The sequence below is a fragment of the Eubalaena glacialis genome, chromosome 9, assembly GCF_028564815.1.
Source record: "Eubalaena glacialis isolate mEubGla1 chromosome 9, mEubGla1.1.hap2.+ XY, whole genome shotgun sequence".
Lineage (NCBI taxonomy): Eukaryota > Metazoa > Chordata > Mammalia > Artiodactyla > Balaenidae > Eubalaena > Eubalaena glacialis.
In genome coordinates, this window is record NC_083724.1 from 17,824,626 (window position 1) to 17,832,751 (window position 8,126).

An 8,126-nucleotide genomic window follows, 5' to 3' on the forward strand; every position below is an offset into this window, starting at 1 on the left:
CATTGTCCAAAAAGTCATTGAGAAAGGACTTTACCACTTTGACAGCAATGCAAAATTGGGTAAAAGTATTGTCGTCTCCCTGAACCTCTGAGTCCTCATCTGTTAAAAAAAAAAAAAGAAAAAGAATAGTAGTAACCACTTTTCCTACTTCTTGATGCTGTTTCAGGTATCAAATTCTGGAAAACAGTTACAGATTTGAAAAGGTCCAAGGAAGCTCCTTACTGGCCCAGTGAGGACTGGGGACCCTTGTAATGCTTGTGCTTTAAAAGGCAGCTGCTCCTACTTCAGGCATGTGAGGAGGTAGGGCAAAGGAGCTGGTCCAAGCACCAGACACAGAAATCAATAGTTATCCACCACAAGGGCCTCCGTGACAACGATAATAATCATCACTTTCATATTGGGCTTTATGGACATATTAGGAGTAAATATTGGACTAGTCTCTCTTTGGGTCCAAGTGTGTGAAAAATAAAGCTCAGAATCTGTGGGCTATGTGCTTCTCCTCTGTAAGGAACAGGGATTTGAAGATGTAACTCTGCAGACAGACAGAAAGAAGAAGAAAGCAGGTGTAGGTGATCATAGAAAGAAATAAGGAAAAGAGACAAGGAGAGCGTCCTAATGCTGTTTCAGTTCCTGGTTCCCATTGTTTCTGATGTCCAGCTGCATTCCTGCCCTTGGCTTCTTCAAGAGCCATCCCCTCCCCCCTTATAATAAATTTCCCCTTTTGCATATGTTAAGTATGAGTCTGATTTCTTTTATTCAGAATCAAAATAGTTCTAACTAATATCATTCTTATAAAAAGAATGATCTGTGTCAATTTATGATTCCAATAGAATTGATATTGGTGTTCATGCAGCAAAGACTATGGTATTGTTGAGAAACATAGAAGCACGATGACTGAGAGTTTAGACCCAGGATCCAGACCACCTGGGATCAAGTCTCTGGACAAATCCCTTAACCTCTCTGTGACTCAGTTTCTCTATCTGACAAATGCTGATAAAAAAATAATAATACCTACCTTAGAGGATTGTTGTGAGGATTGAATGAGTTTTTACATAATCAAGGTCACTTATCATTGCTTCATCTTATGGGAAGAAAAGTCACCAAGTTCCCAGCCCTGACGCCAGTCTGGACTTCTAAAAAACCTATTTATAATTATACACATACAGCATGAAAAAAAAATGCCTTTTGAGCGTTGAAAGGAGCCATTGTTCCCTGTGATAATGGGATAACTTCAAAGTAATCAAAATTTCATGTTGAAATTGGCTACCACTGCCACATGGAAGATCGCTGAGACCCCAAGCTTCAGATGGGGAGTCCCTAGTGAAAATGTACGTCTGTGCTCAAAAATCCTGGAAATAGGGATAGATAATTGAGATTCTGGCTAAAGCAGAGTGAACAAAGATGCTCTAATTAAATGCTGCATAGGAGCTAATTAACCCATTTATGTGTTTTCTTCCTTTGTGCAATAGGGGAAGCAAATATCAGCATTCATATATTTGCAGCCTATCGGTATGTTGTGTGGGATTCTTTTCCTCTTGAGTACGGTGGGAGGATGCCCACCACAGGATCTCCAAGCCCTAATTCATCTGTCGCGAGGCTTCCGCTTAGTTTTGACATTGGCTCTGGGAAGCACATGCAGGCTCTGCTCTTTGGGCCAATCACAGAAGTAATCCTGGAGGGTACCACCAGTAATCATATCTGTCTCCTGACACAGGGTCCTTCAGACCATCCCGGAACTGGTCTCGGGAGTCACCTTGAGGAAAGGGCCTTGGTGCTGGTGGTCCAGTGTGGGCAGCTCTCCTGACTGCTCAGCGATCAGAGAGGCTCTCCTCACTACGGTGCTAAACGATTGACAGACAGGGTATTTCAGGATGCAGAGTCCTCCCACCCACTGCAGCCATGTGGCACAGGTATTTGCTTCCTTGGGAAGGAAGTGATTTATCTGTGGGAGAACACTGTTTTGGCAAAGCTTGCATAGGGACAGCCTCTGTCTCTGCAAGCACGTGTGTGTGTGCGCGCGTGTGCATGAAGCAGTGAGAGTGAAAGATAAAGACAACGTGAACGCCCTAAAAAGGCACTTCTTTATACGAATGCTCGAAAACACACGCTGCAGAAAGACATCAGACCACAGAAATGAATTTCACGGCTATACTTTCTTCTTAGCTGTACTAATTCAACACAGCTGTACTTCTTTCTTCTTCAGAATCAGGAGCCTGCCTTATCACTGGCTTTATTATGAAAACCGTCACAGAGAGGAAATAGTCTTAGAGGGAAACGGGTGGAAGAAAAGAAGAAACAGAGAAAGCAGAGCTTGGCGGGAGGGTTCTGGGTAAGGGAGCAAAGAAAATGCATTTGCTCCAAGTCTGAGTTGAAAAGTGTTATAAGTACTCTACATAGCAGGGTAACTAGTTGGAGTTTTATAGGTGCATATGTATATATGCTTTGCCATTAGCTAGATTACCTAAACATTAGCCCTCTGGTTACTTGGCCTAGTGCTTAAATTCAGAGAAGAAACAGTTTCCCTGAAGGATTTTGATCCTTAGTGATTTAATTCAGTTGATTTCATTATAAGCCAGGTATGTAACCAAATGCTTTTAACTTTAGATGAATATAAGTTCATGTTATTACCAATTACTCATTTGTTTCTAGCATTCACCATTACACATATTAGTAAAGCACAAGGACCCAATTCTTATAATTGAAGAAATTGATTTCTTTGGTCAATCAGGAAGATATAACAATTAAAAATCATTCACGTATCAAAAGATCATATTTTAAGACTTTATTAAACATTGCACAGTAGGTTGAGTTACTGGCAGTTGTCCTTAACCCATTTGAACATATTTTATCACAAAGTAGAGAGCTCACCGACACTGGATTGGAAGGGTTTGATTAATTGGCCATTATGACACCTTGGGTCCCGTCCCTAGTTGCATAAGGATTGCTGTGTGGCCTTGGACAAGTCATTTAACCTCATCTGCAATGTGAGCACAACCATGTCTTCCTCACCTGCCTCATATTATTGCTATGCAAAGGAAACAAGGTTCGAGTTGTGGAAGTTCTTTGAAAAGTTAAGCCTCTGAATGAAATGCAAGTTTTTATGGATCCACATACACATACACTATTCATGATCATGAATACATAAGGGGCGCCATGTTGAATATGCTGTAGGTGTTTTGTGCTTTGAATGCATGCGCCTGGAGATCCCAGCCCGTAACAGCACATAATAGGTGTCCTCCGTGGGATGTAACCTAGGTGACAGTCCGCACATTAAGCCACACCTGTGCTCTGACAGAGACAGCGGTGTGCAGAGAATTTGGAAGATCAACAGGTGCCAAGGCAGAGAGAGAACAGAGCTGTGCAATGGCAACACCAAGCCTGTCTGTCCCTCAAGGCCAAGCAGAAATACCACTTTATCCACACAGCTTCCCAGGGCTCCTCTCTCTCCCTGAAACAATTAATTTCTCCCAGATCTGTGTAGTTGGGGCACTTGATTGGGGTAGCCCTGAGCTTTAAGCACCCATGCCAACCCTCACAATATTCAACTGGCGCCAAATAAATAGGGTGCCCAACCCGCTCTGAGTTTGCAGCCCTGGTTCTAAAACTCTGACCCTGAACCATTCCTCAGATTAGATTCCACCCTGTTTGGATGCTCCTGGCTTCCAACTCAAGCCGAGTCAATAAATAGTTAGCAAGAACCTGGTATTTGCTAGGCTTGTGCTAAGTCATGGAACAGAGCAATGGGCAACAACTCATGTGCTCGCCCTCATGGAGGTTATCATCTAATGGAGCGATAGACAAACAATTCCAATCTCCAGACTGAGGAATCCATGGAGAATCTTCCAGAAAAGGTGATGTCCAACCTGAGACCTGAAGGCTGAGAGGGTGTTAATCAGATGAAAGGAAGTTGGGAAGGAAGAGAAGGCAGGATATTCCAAGTAGCACATCTGGGAGACAAGAGAGAACCTGTTGCATTTAAGAAACTGAAAGATGTTTAGTCTGGACAAAGATAAGTGGTAAGCAAAAGCCAACTTCTTTATGTCTTTATTTCCAGCTTCCCCTTAGATTTTGCACCTTCACACCTGATGTTAATCTCCACCAACTTCAGCTCCAATCCCTCCCCCACAGACTATTAAGCACCTCCCAGCGTGATTGGGTTTGTATAATATCTTCTGGGTGGAGCCCCCATGAGGAGATTGGTGCCCTTATAAGGGGATAAGAGACCACAGCTGACCTCTCTCCACCCCGTGAAGACACTGGTGAAGGCAGCCATCTGCAAACTGAGAAGAGAGCTCTCACCAGACATGGAATCTTCCAGCATCTTGATCTTGGATCTCCAGCCTCCAGAACTGTGAGAAATAAATCTTGTTGTTTAAATCCCCCAGTCTATGGTATTCTGTTATAGCAGCCCTCACTGACTAAGCCAGGACTGATTTCCCCTGGCCTTGTAAATGGAAACCAATCTGTCTCAAGTCTTCTTTTACACGTAATTGTATCACAGCTCTCTGACTTTATTTTATTTTGCCTATTAGACTGCCAAGGCACAGATGATCTTGTATTTCCTCTCAAGTACGTGGGACAGTGTCGAGCAATATGTTTTCCTATAACAAATTTCTATTGTGTCGCTTTTTGGTTTAAAAGCCTTCAGCGATTCTGCATTCATCTTCAGACAAAACTCTATCACTAAGCACGGCTCACAAGTCCCAGCCCCTGTTAGCCTGCCAGCCCCACCTCTGTGCCTTTCCCCTTCTCACTCCCCCCTCCAGTTTCACTGACCATTCATGTTCTCAGTGGCTCTGAGCTCTCCTGCCTTTGAGCTCTCACACACGCTGTTCCCTCTGCTTGCCCCGTCCAACCCCTTCACTCGTACTCATCTCCAGAGTCTCAGCTTATATACCACTTCTGCATGGAGGCTTTCCCTGACACTTGCTTACTTGTTCCTGCTAGAGCATGGCACTTATTACGCTTTATTGAAATTGCGTGTTGGAATGTCTGCTCTCCCACTGTCTGAGCCTTGGCACTCTGGATCATTTGGACTGGGCACCTCTGTTGTGGGGCTGTTCCATGCACGGCAGGATGCCGAGGAATGTGCCTGGCCTCTACCAGCTAGATGCCGGGCTCTCTCCCCACCCCACCCTGCCCCCACGGTTAGGACAACCAAGAGAGTTCCAAAAGTACCCTCATTGGAGAACCACTGTGCCAGACTCTTCCAAAGGTAGAGACTATGTCTTTTGTACAACTCTATCCCCAAGCTGGCAGGTATAATAGTAGAAGCCCACTAATCATATGCTGCAGGAATGAACAGAAGTTCCTACTATAAACTCCTCCTGAACGAATGAACGTTGGGAAGGAAGCTGTGTCAGAAGCACTAGTAGCTCAGAGCCCTGCATTTCTCTTTAATGAATGGGTAGGACCTGCACAAATGTGGTGGTCTTCTCACTTTGGAACCAGTCTCCTCCCTGCCTGTTACATCTGTCCTGGTAGGCAACAGGTCATCTAGTCTTCCACCCCCTCCCCACACACACCTCTTTGGGCTGCCCTGTCCACCCATCTCCCCTCTACAGAACAGGTTCCGGCTCTCTGAGCTTCCTGCATCAAAGATGTTTAAGCTTTTAATGCGAATCCTGATTAATTAACAAGGGCATAGGACTTAAATGCATTTCAAGTTGCTTTTATCTCTGGAAGAAAAGATACCTTTTGTCAGATACTTTCTGCTCACTGTCTAGTTCAGCATTTCAAAGGGCATGCTTTGATGGGCTGAGCAGGTTACCATTTTTTGTGTGTGAAGGGCAATGACTAGTAATTAAGGTTCAGACCCCTTTATGTCAACTCAAGGAAGAAGAATCAAATTCAATCTCGGCTTCATCCAAAATTGACTTGTGTCAAAGCTGGAGGGCTCTTCTTGGTGTCAGAAGGCAGAAGCAAGAAGGGAAGAGCGTGTGCAATGTGGTAATGGTTGCATCCTTTTGGCTTTCAATTTAAAATGCTAACATTTGTTGAGCACCTACTGTGTGCTGTATCACCTCTCCCACAAACTCTGTGAAAGAGTAATATTATTTCATTTACAGATTGAAGAAACTAAGTTTTGGAGGTGTTAAGTAATTTGTCCAAAATGTAACAAGTGGGCCAGCCATGCTTAGAATATGGTGGGTCTGATGGTGGGCTTTCTCTTTGAATTCTGTATCCTTAGTGTTTCACACAGTGACTGGCACAGAGTAGGTTTCAAGAAATAGTTGTTGAATTGAATATTTACTGAGGACCTACAATGATGAGGTTGCTGGTTGCCTCCAACACCTACTTATCCCTTCTTCCTTAATAACATAATACTCATTTTTACCTGGAAGGTCATAACTCCAACTAAATGACTAAAAAGATATCCCCAGGTCCTTTGCAGTTAGGAGTAACTGTGTAACAAAATCTGGCCCATGAGATATAAGCAGAAGTGTTGTGTTGCACTTCCATGAAGTCTTCTCTTACTCTCTCCTACTATTTAGATCATGCATGTGATGGCTGGAACTCAAGCAGCCATTTTGGACCAGGAAGATCAGAGCCACACCTTGGGGATTAAGAAGCAAATATATAGAAGCAATCTGGGTACCTGATGGCCAAAGAAATGCTAGAACAGGTCCGTACTGTCTATCTCCAGACTTGTTTTATAAGAGAGATAAATAGACTTCTATCATTAAATTCACTGTTTTTGATTTTTTGTTACTTTCCACTGAACCTAATCCTAGCTGATATAACTACTAAGTGCAGAGCACTGTTCTAGGGATTGTGAGGCATGCTGACATGCCCACCCCATGCTTGTGTGAAACTCACAGCCTGTAGGAGAGCTTTGATGCATCCATATCTGATGATTATGTGCCACGCTACACTACAGTCATATAAATTTTCTTTTCAGTCCCCAAATGGTAATCACCACAAGAGAAGATAAAGTGCTCAGTGGGAGATGAATTGGGAGATGCCACTTACAGCGGGAGGGACCATGAAAATTTTCATGGAGAAGACACCCCTTGAATCTGGTCTTGAATATTCGTGAGAGTTGGGATCTGCAGAGAATGGAATGATGTTGAATTCCCCAGGAACAGAAAAAAATATAGGACATGTTTGGTAGAAGGCCAGAGATTCTGTCACATAAAGTGCATGAAGCAAGCATATTGTGTAGTATTTATGAGCGTGGGCTCTGGAGTTAGATGTCTTGGGTTTGAATTCTAGCTCTACTGTTTACTAGCTATGTGACCTTGGCTGAGCCACTAAACTTCCATGAACCCTGTTTCTTCATCTGTAAAATGAATGAGGGTAGTAAGTCCTGTCTTCTCAAGTTGTCAGAATTAAGTGAGTTTATATGTATAGAAGGCTCAGAACAGTAGCCATTTCAAATAAACAAGCCCTAAATGTTATCTCTGCCAGTCATCTCAGAAAGCTGGAAGAGTTAGTTGAAAAACAGCACACAGAGCCACAAATGCCAACTTAAGACCATTATTATGAAGGTACCAAAAAGCTGCTGAAGGTTTGTAAGCAAAATTGTGGCTGACAGGAGAGCTATTTTGGGGGAAGTCTTAATGTGTCAACATTTACCATCTTATCATGCTCTCTCTCCCACTCCCACCCTGTCAGCCTACTGACCCGTGTACCTCCTGGTCCCAGGGCATATCAGTACTCAGCAATTCCCCGAGGCCCTTCTCCTGTCTCTGGGGATCCCAGATCACTGACTTAGGCAAACCTGGCTGCTTCTCAGAGCCCTGGGAAAGGAAGCCCTCCGGCTCAGAGCTCCTGGGTCTCCTTGTTCCTTTGGGATTTGCTAAAGCATGTGATTCCTGTCTCACTCTTCCGCTTTCTCTGCCCCAAATTCCCCTGCCCCCAACCCCTCAGGTTTGGTGTCATCAGTGCTGACATTCTGACTCTCAGCTGTGAAATACAGGCCAATGATTACATCAGAGCTGGGTAAGATGAGCCATTTTTTCCTCCTTGGGGACAGTGGGAACCATGCCACCTTCACAGAGAAGGTTGACCATACTGTATGCTATGGACTAAATTGTGTCTCCCCCAAATTTACATATTGAAGCCCTACCCCCCAATGTGATGGTATTTGGAAATAAGGCCTTTAAGATATAATTAAGGTTAGA